At 39.4% G+C, this 14392-nt stretch overlaps 1 pseudogene; it reads left to right on the top strand.

Moving 5' to 3' along the window:
- LOC130845382 (AP-4 complex subunit sigma-1-like) overlaps positions 1–12289 on the top strand; it is a 30860-nt pseudogene extending 18571 nt beyond the window's left edge.
- Positions 12290–14392: the final 2103 nt, after the last annotated feature.

The following is a 14392-nucleotide window of genomic DNA, read 5'->3' as shown; positions in this document are numbered from 1 at the left end:
CAACCCAAATACCCATCAACGGATGAATGGATAAGAAGATGTAGTATAATATATATACACAATGGAATATTATTCAGCCACAAGAAAGGATAATATCCTTCAATTTGCAACAACATGGATGGACTTTAAGCACATTGTGCTAAGCGAGATAAAATTAGGCAAAGAAAGACAAGTACTATATAATATCACTTGCATGTGGAATCTTTAAAAAAAAAGACCATAAATGTCTACTGACAGATGAGTGGATAAAAAAAATGTGGTACATATATTCAACAGAATATTACTCATCCACTAAAAAGAATGAAATAATGCCATTTGCTGCAACATGGATGGACTTGGAGATTATCCTACTAAGTGCAGTAAGTCAGACAGACAAATATATGATATCGCTTATATGTGGAATCTAAAAAAAATGATACAAATGAGGTTATTTTCAAAACAGAATCAGACACACAGACTTAGAGAATGAACTTATCATTACTGGGGGTAAAGGGGGGAAGGATGGATTGGGAGTTTAGGATTGACATACACACACTGCTATATTTAAAATAGGTAACCAACAGTGACCTACTATATAGCACAGGGAACTCTGTTCAATATCTGTAACAACCTAAGCAAGAAAAGAACTTGAGAAGAAGAGATACATGTACACGTATAACTGAATCACTTTGCTGTACACCTAAAACTAACACAACATTGTTAATAAACTATACTCTAATACAAAATTTAAATAAAAAAAAAATCAAACCTGTAAAAAAAAAAGAGTAAAATTGTCATTACCAGGGAATGGGGAGGAGATATATATCTACCACCACACAAATTCATTTTTTGTTTGTATATTTCTTCATTGTCTGCCCCATCCTACACTGGACCATGACCCCATAGCTGCCTAGCCATTGCGGTGCCCATGTGTTCCAGTGTCCAGCCATGCTTAGCTCTCAGTAAACACTCAATAAATGCCTGTCCAGTGAATAGATGAATGAATGAGTGAATGAAATCAAACTTCTCTCTACACTCTAAGCACATGCGTGTATGCACTGCTGCTTTTCCTCAACGGGTGTTTCCCAGGAGTGCTCCAGGCAGTCAGTGACTGAGAAGTGATGAACAAGAATGAGTGTGGTGGAGGACTACGGCCCAAGGCCGGGAGAAGGAGGCAGTGTCTGTTCTAGGGGGCTTTAAAAGGCAGAGACAAAGGCCATCCTTGGGGATACGTGGTAGCCCACAGACTGGGGTGAGGGTGTGGCTCATTTACCTGATTTAGTGAAAGTGGAGGAGGGAAGAGTCACATGTGTCCAGCAGGGCGCCCTGACTTTGCGTTCCCTGCCAGTGCGCGCCACAGGTGAGCAATTCTGCAGCCGAGAGAAGGGTCAGAAAACATCTCAGCCTGCGCGTGGTTCAGCAGGATCGGAACTGGCCCTCACGTGGGCCACAGAGAGCCGCGGACCAGCTGGATAGGGGACCCACGCTCGAAGCAGTGAGGATGCACCCCTGGTGTCAGAGAATATTCCAAAATAATGCCAAATGCCCCCTGAGTGGAAATTGCCCTCCTGAGACTGACCACTGTACATACATTGTGGTATGTACAGTGAGGAAGGCAAATACCACTTGTTTGTCTGAGCCCACCATGGGGGGCATTGTGCACGTCAACCCAGATAGAGAGGAATGAGAGCTATAATGGGGTGGGGGGTGGGTACCAGATCGACAGTAGGGAGGTGAGAAGTGGTCCAGGGAGAAGCCTGCTCAGCGGACAGAAAGGCCAGCAGGACTAAAGTTAGGCGGGAAGGGCAAAGACAGGCAGGATGAGGAAGCAGGGTCTTTAAGTGCAATGAGAAGTCATGGAAGAATTTTTTTTAATTAATAAGCTTTACTTTTTAGAGCAGTTGTAGGTTTACAGAAAAACTGAGCAGAAAGTACAGAGTGTTCCCATACGTATTCCAAACACACACAACCTACCCTGCTACTGTGGAAGAATGTTTAGACGGGAGTGATATGATTCAATGTACCTCTTTTTTTAAACTTTTAAAATTATTATGGCAAAATGCACATAATATAAAATTTACCGTATTAACCATTTTTAAGTGTACAGTTTGATGGTATTAAGCACATTCACATTGTCATGCAGCCATCACCACCATCCACCCCCATAACTCTTTTCATCTTCTGAAAGGGAAACTCTGTACGTATTAAACAATAACTCCTCATTCTCCCTTCCCCCAGCCCCTGGCAACCACCTGTCTGCTTTCTGTCTATGATTTGACCACTCCAGACACCTCATATAAGTGGAATCATAATGTTTGTCCTTTTGTGTCTGGCTTGTTTCACTCACTTTAATGTCCTCATGGTTCATCCATGTTGAAGCATGTGTCAGAACTCCCTTTCTTTTTAAGGCTAAGTGTATGTATACACCATATTTTGTTTATCCAGTCATCCACTGGTGGACACTCAGGTTGTATCCACGTTTCAGCTGTTGTGAATAATGCTGCTATGAACATGGCTGTACAAATATCTCTTTGAGAACCTGCTTTCAAATCTTTTGGATATATACCCAGAAGTAGAATTGCTGGGTCATATGGTAATACTACTTTTAATTTTTCATTTTCCACATTGGCTATACCATTTACATTCCCACCAATAGTGCACAAGGGTTCCAATTTCTCCAATTTTTCCTTAACAACCCTTGTTTTTTTTTGTTTGTTTTGTTTTTTGATAGTAGCCATCCTCATGGGTGTGAGCTGGTATCTCATAGTGTTGATTTACTTTTCCCTGATGATTACTGATGTTGAGCATCTTTCCATGTGCTTGTTGGCCATTGAAATGTCTCATTTGGAGAAGTGTCTACTCAAACGTCCTTTCCCCATTTTTGAAATGGGTTGTTTGGCTTTTTGTTGTTATTGTTGTTTTAGGAGTTCTTTATATATTCTGGGTGTTAATCCTTTATTGGATATATGATTGGTAAATATTTTCTCCCATTCTATGGATAAAGACTTTGATATATATATTTTTTTGAATTTTAATGAAATCCAAATTGTCTATTTTTTTCTTTTGTTGCCTGTGCCTTTGGTTCATATCCCAGAAATCACTGCCCAATCCCATGTCATGAAGCTTTCTTTTGTCCTATGTTTTAAGAGTTTAATGTTTTAGGTTTTCCATTTATTCTTCTTTTTCCAGATTATCTTGGCTATTTGAGGTCCCTTAAAGTTCCATGTGAATTTTAGGAAGGGTTTTTCTATTTCTGCAAAAAACATCATTGAGATTTTGATAGGGATTGCATTGAATCTGTAGATGGATTTGAGTAATATTAACATTTTAACAATATTGTCTTCCAATCCATAAACATGGAATGTTTCCATTTATTGATGTCTTCTTTAGTTTGTTTCAGCAATATCTTGTAGTTTTTGTTGTTTGTCTTTTACCTCCCTCATTAAATAAATTCTTAAATATCTTTTGATGCTATTGTAAGTGAAATGGTTTTTGTAATTTCCTTTTCAGATTGTTCATTGTTCTTGTACAGATTTTCTTGATTTTCGTGCATTGATGTTGTATCCTAAAACTCTGCTCAGTTTATGAAATGTTTTTTTGTGGGTTCTTTAGGATTTTCTAAATGTAAGGTCATATCAACTGCAAAAAGAGATTATTTTACTTCTTTCTTCCCATTTGAATGCCTTTTCTTTTTCTTGCCTAATTTCTCTGGCTAGAACTTCCAGCACTATATTGAATAGAAGTAATAAGGGCAGGCATTGTTGCCTTGTTCCTGATCTTAGAGGGAAAGTTTCAGGCTTTCACTATTAAGTGTTATGTTTGCTATGGATTTTTCATAAATGGCTTTTATGATGTGGAGGTAGTTTCCTTATATTCGCATTTTGTTGAGTGTTTGTATCATGAAATGATGTTGAATTTTGTCAGTTGTTTTTCATTAATGAGATGATCACATGCTTTTCTCCTTCATTTTGTTGATGTAGTCCATTATATTGATCAGTTTTCATACATCGAACTATCTTTACATTCCAAGAATAAATCTCACTTGGTCATGGTGTATAAATTTTTAGTATACTGCTGAATTATGTTTGTTAGTATTTTGTTAAGATTCTTTTGTCTTTTGTAATCTGTTTTGACTTAAAGTCTACTGTGTCTGATATTAGTATTGTCTCTCCTGCTGTCTTTTGGTTACTATTTGCATGTAGTATCTTTTCCCATTCTTTCATGTTCCATCCTGTTTGTGTCTTTAGATCTCTTGTAGAAGCATATAGTTGGAACATGTGTTTTTATAAATTCTGCCAATCTCTGTCTTTTGATTGGAAAGTTTAATCCCCTTTCATTTAAAGTAATTAATGATCTCTGTCTTTTGATTGGAAAGTTTAATCCCTTTTCATTTAAAGTAATTAATCCCTTTTCATTTAAAGTAACTTCTGTCATTGTGCTGTTTTCTATAGTCCTAAGACTATTTTTGTCCCTCATTTCCTATATTGCTATGTTCTTTTGTGTTTAGTTGGGTTTTTTTTTGCAGTGAAATGTTTAAATTCCATTCTTATTTTCTTTTGTGTATATTTCATAGCTATTCTCTTTGTGGTCATCACAAGGATAACATACAATATCCTAAAGTTATAACATTTTAATTTGAATTTATAGCAACATAAATAACATACAAAACTCTGCTCCTTCTCAGTTCTGTCCTCATCCTTTTCAGTTGTGATGTCACCAATTTACTTCTGTATACATTGTGTGCCCCCCAAACACAAACTAATAATTGTCTTAAATGCATTAGTCTCCTTAATTATTTAGAAAACAAGATTTGGAGTTTTATTTATTTTATTTTTTATAAATTTATTTATTTATTGGCTGCTTTGGGTCTTCATTTCTGCACATGGGCTTTCTCTAGTTGCAGCAAGTGGGGGCTTCTCTTCATTGTGGTGCACAGGCTTCTTATTGCAGTGGCTTCTCTTGTTGCGGAGCACAGGCTCTAGGCAAGCAGGCTTCGGTAGTTGCAGCACACAGGCTCAATAGTTGTGGCTCATGGGCTCAAGAGCACAGGCTCAATAATTGTGGTGCATGGGCTTAGCTGCTCCTCGGCATGTGGGATCTTCCTGGAGCAGGGATAAAACCCATGTCCCCTGCATTGGCAGGCGGATTCTTAACCATTGCTACCTAGGAAGTCCAGGATTTGGAGTTTTAAACCAAAGTTACAGTAATACTTGCTTTTACACTAATAATCTTTTTTTTCTTTAAACGTATTAGTGTCTTAAATCATGTAGAAAACAAAAAGTATAGTTACAAGCCATGTTACAGTAATACTAGATTTTATAATTGCCCATGTATTCACCTTTATTGAGAACTTTATTTGTCCATACTGCTTCGAGTTGCTATCTAGTGTCCTTTCAATTTGCAGGATTCCCTTAGGTTCTGTTCACTTTTCTTTAAAGTTTTTTTCTTTCTGTTCCTCAGCCTCAATAATTCGCATTGTCCCATCTTCAAGTTCACTGATTCTTCCTCTGCCAGTTCAAATCTGCCTTTGAATTCCTCTAGTGAATTTTTCTTTTCACTTAGCTCCAGAATTTCTTTTAGGTTTCTTTTAAGTTTTTAAAATCTTTTTATTGATAATTCCATTTTGTTCACATTTTTGAAAACTTTCTCCACATCTTCCTTTAGTTCTTTGAGCATCTTGAAAACTTTCTCCACATCTTTCTTTAGTTCTTTGAGCATGCTTTAAAGTCTTTGTCTAACATATCAGCCATTAAGTCTTTTTCAGGAACAGATTTGTTAAATTATTTTTTTTACTTCAGTGGGTCATATTTTCCTGTTTCATTGTATAACGTGATTTTTTTGTTGTTGAACACTGTACATTTGAATCTAAAATTGTGTAAAATCAGATTTCCCCCTTTCCCAGAGTTTGCTGGGGGTTTTGTTGTTGTTCTTATTTTTATTGTTGTAGGTGGTCTCTGTGCTGAGGATCAGTCTGAGGTGTAAACAACATTTTTTTAGGTCTTTTCTGAGCCTTCTCTTGGGCATGTACAGTCACTTTCTGTTGTAATTTTCCCCATATATGCAGTTGTTTTTGAATGTCCTAGTCTTTAAAGCCAGGCCCCTGAAAGGGGAAAAGAAAAAAAATGAAGGGGCAGGAGGAAGGGCGCCAGCCCTGTAAGTCTCTGGGAGTCAGTTAAGCCAGAGCGGGAGGGGTTTGCAGCAATGGAGGAGATGGAACAATGGCTGCCCACATCTTGGCACATTTATGATCAGAAGCAGCAATGAGAATGCAGATCTCCAATATTTGGAAGACAGGGTCTTTTTCACCCACCCTTGCTCCCACATGCTGTGTGCAAGCTGCTCTAGGAACATGTGTATTGTTGCTTGCTGTGTGGCTGGGGGTGGTGGATGGGTAGCTGCTACTATGCTAAGAGCTGAAATTGATGGCAATTTATGATCTAAGCCTCCTCCTGGAAGTTAAAACCGTTCAACAAGCTTCAGAGGTTGCATATAGTAACATCAGATAGATTCTGCCACTGCAATTGTTGTCCAGGTGAGAAGATTTTTTTTTAATTAAAAAAATTATTTATTTATTTATTTATTTATTTATTTATTTATTGCTGCATTGGGTCTTCATTTCTGTACACATACTTTCTCTAGTTTTGGCGAGCAAAGACTACTCTTCATTGTGGTGCGCAGATTTCTCATTGTGGTGGTTCTCTTGCTGCACAGCACAGGCGCTAGGGCACACAGGCTCATTAGTTGTGGCTCGTAGGCTCTAGAGCGCAGGCTCAATAGTTGTGGTGCACAGGCTTAATTGCTCCACAGCATGTGGGACGTTCCTGGACAGGGCTTGAACCTGTGTCCCCTGTATTGGCAGGTGGATTCTCAACCACCATGCCACCAGGGAAGTCCCAGAAGACAGATTCTTGATGCTTCCTACTCCACCATCTTTCTAGAATCCTCTTCCTAGTTAATTTTTGTATATGGTATTAGTAAGGGTCCAACTTCATTCTGCATGTGCTGGGTTTTCCCAGCACAATTTCTTGAAAATAGTGTCTTTTTTTCCATCAAAGATCTTTGGCATCCTTGTCAAAAATCATTTGACCATATATGTGAGGTTTTATTTCTGGGCTCTCTATTCTATTCCATTGCCTTGGGAGACTAACCTGAGAAAACATTGGTATGATTTATGTAAGAGAATGTTTTGCCTATGTTCTTATCTAGGAGTTGTATGGTTTCATGTCTTATATTTAAGTCTTTAAGTCATTTTGAGTTTATTTTTGTGTATGGTGTGAGGGACTATTCTTAATTTCATTGATTTATGTGTGGCTGTCCAGCTTTCCCAACTCTACTTGCTGAAGAGACTATCTTTTCTCCATTATATATTCTTGCCTCCCTTTTGAAGATTAATTGACCGCATATGGGTTTATTTCTGGGCTTTCTATTCTGTTCCATTGATCCATATGTCTGTTTTTGTGCTAATACCATGCTGTTTTGATTACTACAGCTTCGTAGTATTGTCTGAAACCTGGGAAGGTTATGCCTCCAACATTGTTATTTTTCCTCAGGAGTGCTTTGACAATTCTCGGCCTTTTATTGTTCCACATAAATTTTAGGATTATTTGTTCTAGTTCTGTGAAAAATGTCATGGGTAAGTTGATAGGGATTGCATTGTCTCTAGATTGTTTTAGGTAGTATGGCCGTTTTAGCAACATTAATTCTTCCAATCCAAGAGCATGGGATATCTTTCCATTTCTTTGAATCATGTTCAATTTCCTTTATCAATGTTTTATAGTTCTCAGCATATAAATCTTTCACCTCCTTGGTCAGGTTTATTCTTAAGATTTTATTTTTGATGCAATTTTTAAAAGGGATTTTTTTTTACTTTCCTTTCTGATATTTCACTGTTAATGTAAAGAAATTCAACAGATTTCCATCTGTTAATCTTGTATCCTGCTACCTTGCTAAGTTTGCTTATCAGTTCTGATAATTTTTGTGTGGAGTCTACAGGGTTTTGTATATATGATATCACATCATCTGCACATAATGACAATTTTACCTCTCCCCTTCCAATTTGGATACCTTTGATTTCTTTTTCTTGTCTGACTGCTGTGGCTAGGACTTCCAATACTATGTTGAAGAGAAGTGGTGAGAGTGGGCATCCTTGTCTTGTTCCACATTTTAGTGGAAAGGCTTTCAGCTTTTCACCACTGAGTATTATATTGGCTGTGGGTTTGTCATAAATAGCTTTTATTATGTTGAGATATGTTCCTTTCATACCCACTTTAGTAACAGTTTGGATGTTGAATTTTATCAAATGCTTTTTCTGTTTCTAGTGAGATGATCATATGGTTTTTGTCTTTTGTTGATGTGGCATATCACATTGATTTGCATATGTTGAATCATCTCCATGACCTTGGGATGATCCAACTTAATCATGGTGCATGATCTTTTTTATGTGCTGTTGGATTTGGTTTCCTAATACTTTGTTGAGAATTTTTGCATCTAAGATATTCCCCTGTAATTTTCTCTTCCTCCCTCCCTTCCTTCTTTCCTTTTTCTGTAGTGTCTTTGTCTGGTTTTGGTATCAAGGTGATGGTGGCTTCATAGAATGGCTTTGGGAGTGTTCCCTCCTCTTCAATCTTTTCAAAGAGTTTGAGGTGGATCTGTACAATCTTTGTTATGTTTGGTAGAATTCCCCAGTGAAGCCATCTGGTCCTGGACTTTTGTTTGCAAGGAGTTTTTTAAATTACAGATTCTATTTCACTTCTAGTGATGGGCCTGTTTGAATTGTCTATTTCTTCTTTTTTAATAAATTTATTTATTTATTTATTTATTTATTTATTTATTTATTTACTGGCTGCATTGGGTCTCCATTGCTGCACACAGGCCTTCTCTAGTTGCGGCGAGCAGGGGCCACTCTTCGTTGTGGTGTGGGGGCTCCTCACTGTGGTGACTTCTCCTGTTGCAGAGCATGGGCTCCAGGCACGTGGGCTTCAGTAATTGTGGCACACAGGCTCAACAATTGCGGCTCACAGGCTCTAGAGTGCAGGCTCAATAGTTGTGGCGCATGGGCTTAGTTGCTCCATGGCATATGGGTTCTTCCTGGAGCAGGTATTGAACCTGTGTCCCCTGCATTGGCAGGCAGACTCCCAACCACTGCACCACCAGGGAAGTCCATCCCATAGGTCTTGTATATTGCTTCCTTTTTTTTTTTTTTAATTTGTCTTTCTGTCTGCTGTTCTGATTGGGTGATTTCCATTATTCCATCCTCCAGATCACTTATTCGTTCGTCTACATTGTTTAGTTTGCTATTTATTGCCTTTAGCTCAGCTTTCATCTCAGCAAATGTTTTTAAATTTTATTTAGTTCCTCTTTATATTTTCTAGTTCCTTCTTACAGTGATCAACATTTCTTTTGATAGCCTTTCTTAATTCCTTCAGTATTTTTATTTCTTCCTTTTTGAACGTGGGATCTAGTAGACTGGAGAGGTCTGTTTCATTGTTTGCTCTCTCTGGGGATTTCTCTTGTTCTTTTAATTGGGAGTGGTTCCTCTGCTTCTTCATTTTACTTATATTTCTCCAACTCTATGAGTTTAGGAGAAACAGTTATCCACTGTGGTCTTGAAGGGCTGTTTTTAAGTAGGAGTGTCCCTATGTAGCCTGTGTGAATCTAACATTTTGGTGTGAGGGTTGTTTTTAATATGGTTGCCTGCCACATCTTTCTTCAGTGTGTGCTGGCCATTATCCCCTTGATAAGGGGAGTGATTGGTGTTGTGTTAAATACAGCCTGCACTGGATGTTCAGTGGGGCCTCCTCTTTGCTCTTTGGCTGTTACAGCCTTGTCAGGGGCTGTAGTTGTTGGAGTAGAAGCCCCAAATCTGTTTTATGAGCTGCAGTGTGAGGTGGGTGAAACTGGAGCACTTCCACTGGGAGAGGAGCAACTGAGCATTCCTCTGTAGGAGCTTTCCACTGGGAGGTGCTCTCTGTGGTGTTGTCTGTCACCCATTGTGGGAGCTCACAAAGTCCACGGTTTTTGGCACTTCCCTTGGTCCTGCCTCAGCCATTGAAATGCAGGCAATTGGCCAGATGTCCTTCAGGCACTGTGCTCACAAAGCCACCAGTGCAGAACTGAAGTCAGGCATTGGGACCCACTGTAGTCATGTGTAGTCACATATCTGGACCCACCGTGGGTGCTACAGAATCAGCACAGACCCTGGCCCCACCTCTGCGTGTGTACACCCACAAGCCCTGCAGCTGCTAACTCTGGACCACCCACAGTCATGGGAGTACCAGTAACTTGCTAAGATGTCCCACAGGCACTGAGCTTACAAAGGCATCAGCTGCAGAAATCAGCCAAAGTTGCTAAGCCACCAGACATGGCTTAGATTTCAGCCCAGCTTCCATGTGTGGGCAACTGTGCACATGCTCCCAGAGCTCACAGAGGTGGAGCTGTGCCTACTGTGAGCACACAGAAAGTGAGGCTGCTATGGTGGGGCCCTGCCCCTCCCTTCATGTGTGAGTTAACAATGGGGCTTCTTTGGGGGACCTGGGCTCCATCCTGCATACACCCCCAGTTGTGGCCTGAGCCACACTCCAGCCCCTTCAGGATGTCTCCATGCAGCCAACCCCAGTCCTCCCTCCAGGTTTGTCTGCTGAAGCCTAAGTTTCAGCAACCAGCTCCTGCATGCAACAGCAGACACATATCTCAGGCTGGGGAGTGCAGCAAGGTGTCGAGGACCGCCTGTGCTGGCCTCTTTCTGTTCTGCCTGCCACAAGCTGGTTGCTGCACTCTCCTCTGAGCCTCTGAAGCTCCCTTTCTGTCCCAGCTAATCTCCAGCAGGGGAAGGGTGTTCCCAGGGTGAGGGAACATTTCCTATTTCACAGCTCCCTCCCAGGGGTGCAGGTCTCCTTCTGATCCTTTTTTTTTCCTTTTGTTCTACCTGGTTATGTGGTGATCTTTCTTGCAGCTTTGGTTGCATGAGTTCTGCCAGCATTCAGTAGGTATTCTGCAAGAATTGTTCCACATGTAGATGTGTTTTTGATGTATTTGTGGGAGGAGGTGAACTCATGTCCTTTTATTCGACCATCTTGATCTGCTCTCCCTATGCTTTTGATCTTTACAATTTGCTTCCTTCCATTTGTGTTATGATAAATTTATACCTTTTTTTTTGGCCCTGCACTTGTGGGATCTTAGTTCCCTGACCTGGGACTGAACCTGGACCCACAGCAGTGAAAAGCACAGAGTCCTAACCACTGGACCGCCATGGAATTCCTTACACTTCTTTTTATAGTTTCTTAACAGCCTAAGCAATTGTTAGGTTCAGACACCTTTTTTTCCTTTTGACTTGTGTTTAAAGCACTTCCCTAAGCACTGCATCCCCTATATTTTGATTTGTTGCATTTTCTTTCAGTTAAAAATATTTTTAAAACTTCCTTCTAATTTCTTCTTTGGACACAGGGTATTAAGAAGTGTGTTGTGAAAAAACCAAAATGGCTGCCCCAAGGAAGCCCGCACCGCGCAGCTAGCGAGGGCCGGGTAACAAGCTTCTGCGGGAAAGGGGGAGGAGGTTCTAGGAACAGCCGTCGCCAGGACCATCGACCCCCGGGCCGCACAGGTTCTGGCTACAGCCACCACTTGCCATAACTTTTGAACTATATTGGGAAAAATACTGGCCAGAAAAAAATGATAAAATTTTTCCTCATGGTGAATAAAGAAGGGCAGACCCGACTTTCTAAGTACTATGAACATGTGGAGATTAATAAGCGTACGCTTCTGGAAACAGAAGTCATAAAGAGCTGTCTCTCTTGATCCAATGAACAATGCTCTTTCATTGAATATAAGGATTTTAAGCTGATATATCGGCAGTATGCAGCTCTCTTCATTGTGGTTGGAGTTAATGACACTGAGAACGAAATGGCAATTTATGAATTCATCCATAACTTTGTGGAAGTTTTAGACGACTACTTCAGCCGAGTGAGTGAATTAGATATAATGTTTAATTTGGATAAAGTACACATCATCTTGGATGAGATGGTGTTAAACGGCTGCACAGTGGAAACGAATCGGGCAAGAATTCTTGCCCCTCTACTAATTCTTGGTAAGATGTCAGACAGCTGAAAAGAGAGAGGCTCTGCCAGACGACATCGACTTGTAGGAAATGGGAACACCATGGAACACCCCTCAGCACCGCTAGCCCAGAAGAATCTGGAAAACCAAACACTGCAAAACGGGCTGTCCTTCCAAAGACATTTTAAATAGGTGTTTCCCACAGTTCCTAAATGGAAAACAAAACTGTTCTAGAATATGACGTACAAAGAAAATTTTTCTCTAATCGGAGAGACAAGTTTTATGTTCTGACCGTAAGTGTTTTTTTTGTCACTCGTTTAGATTTTGTGGAGTGCTGAGGGAAACGTTTTTGGTCTCTGCTTCCCTTTGCAAATGGATCAATTCAGGAATAGCAGCATGGGGTGGAAAGAAAATGTGGCAGCTCTCTACTGGCCAATAAACTTTTAAAATTGAAAAAAAAAAAAAAAGAAGTGTGTTGTTTGATTTCCAGATATTCTGAGCTTTTTCAAATTACTATCAATTACGGACCTCTAACTTAACTCTATTGTGGTCAGAGAGCACACCTCGTATAATTTCTTTTTCAACCTTATAAGACTTGTTTTGTGTCTCAAAATACGGACTATGCTGAAGACTGTACCCTGAATACTTGAAAAGAATGTGTATTCTACAGCTGTGTGTTTTATGAATGTCAGCTAGGGTCAAGTTGCTGGACAGTGTTGTACAAATCTTCTTTATCCTTTCTAATGAGCTACTCAGTTGTTCATTCCATTGTGGTAAGATATACATAACATTAAATTTACTATCATAACTGTTTTTAACTGTACAATTCAGTGTTATTAAGTATATTACTACTGTTATGTACCACTTCCATCACCCATCTCCAGAACTGTTTTCATCTTGTAATACTGAAACTCTATACCCATTAAACAATAATTCCCCATTCTTCCCCACCCACAGCCTCCTGGCAACCACCATTTTATTTCTGTCTCTATGATTTCGATTACTCTGAGTACTTCATAAGTGGAATCATACAGTATTTGTCTTTTTGTGATTAGCTTATTTCACTTAGTATAATGTCCTTGTTTCATCCATGTTGTAGTGTATGTCAGAATGTCCTTACCTTTAAGGCTGAAAAGTATTCCATTGTATGTATACACCACATTTTTTTTTTAATTTTCTATTTTTTTATTTTTTACAATAAACTGCATATATTTAGAGTGTACAATTTGGTATTCCAATCTCCCCATTCATTCCCCCCCCAACCCTCCCCACTTTCCCTACTTGGTGTCCACATGTCTGTTCTCCACACCTCTGTCTCTATTTCTGCCTTGCAAACCAGTTGATTTCTACCATTCCTCTCTAAAAATGTCCCAGTTTCACTGCTTTTTACAGCTGAGTAATATTCCATCGTATGTATGTACCACATCTTCTTTATCCATTCATCTGTTGATGGACATTTAGGTTGCTTCCATGTCCTGGCTATTGTAAATAGTGCTGCATTGAACATTGGAGTGCATGTGTCTTTTTGAATAATGGGGTTCTCTGGGTATATGCCCAGCAGTGGGATTGCTGGGTCATATGGTAGTTCTATTTTTAGTTTTGCAAGGAACCTCCATACTGTTCTCCATAGTGGCTGTATCAATTTACATTCCCACCAGCAATGCAAGAGCATTCCCTTTTCTCCACACCCTCTCCAGCATTTACTGTTTGTAGATTTTCTGATGATGCCCATTCTAACTGGTGTGAGGTGATACCTCATTGTAGTTCTGATTTGCATTTCTCAAATAATTAGTGATGTTGAGCAGCTTTTCATGTGCCTCTTGGCCATCCGTATGTCTTCTTTGGAGAAATGCCTATTTAGGTCTTCTGCCCATTTTTTGATTGGGTTGTTTTTTTTTTATATTGCTGGATAAACTGTTTATATATTTTGGAGATTAATCCTTTGTCTGTTGATTCATTTGCAAATATTTTCTCCCATTCTGAGGGTTGTCTTTTCATCTTGCTTATAGTTTCCTTTGCTGTGCAGAAGCTTTGAAGTTTCATTAGGTCCCACTTATTTATTTTTGTTTTTATTTCCATTATTCTAGGGGGTGGATCAAAAAAGATCTTGCTGTGATTTACGTCGAAGAGTATTCTTCCTATGTTTTCCTCTAGGAGTTTTAGAGTGTCTGGCCTTACATTTAGGTCTTTAATCCATTTTCAGTTTATTTTTGTATATGGTGTTAGGGAGTGTTCTAATCTCATTCTTTTACATGTAGCTGTCCAATTTTCCCAGCACCACTTATTGAAGAGGCTGCCTTTTCTCCATTGTATATCCTTGCCTCTTTGTCATAGATTAGTTGACCATAGTTTATCTCTGTGC

This window comes from Hippopotamus amphibius, chromosome 2 (genome assembly GCF_030028045.1).
Source record: "Hippopotamus amphibius kiboko isolate mHipAmp2 chromosome 2, mHipAmp2.hap2, whole genome shotgun sequence".
NCBI classification, from domain to species: Eukaryota; Metazoa; Chordata; class Mammalia; order Artiodactyla; family Hippopotamidae; genus Hippopotamus; species Hippopotamus amphibius.
This window is presented reverse-complemented; position numbering and strand designations above follow the sequence as displayed.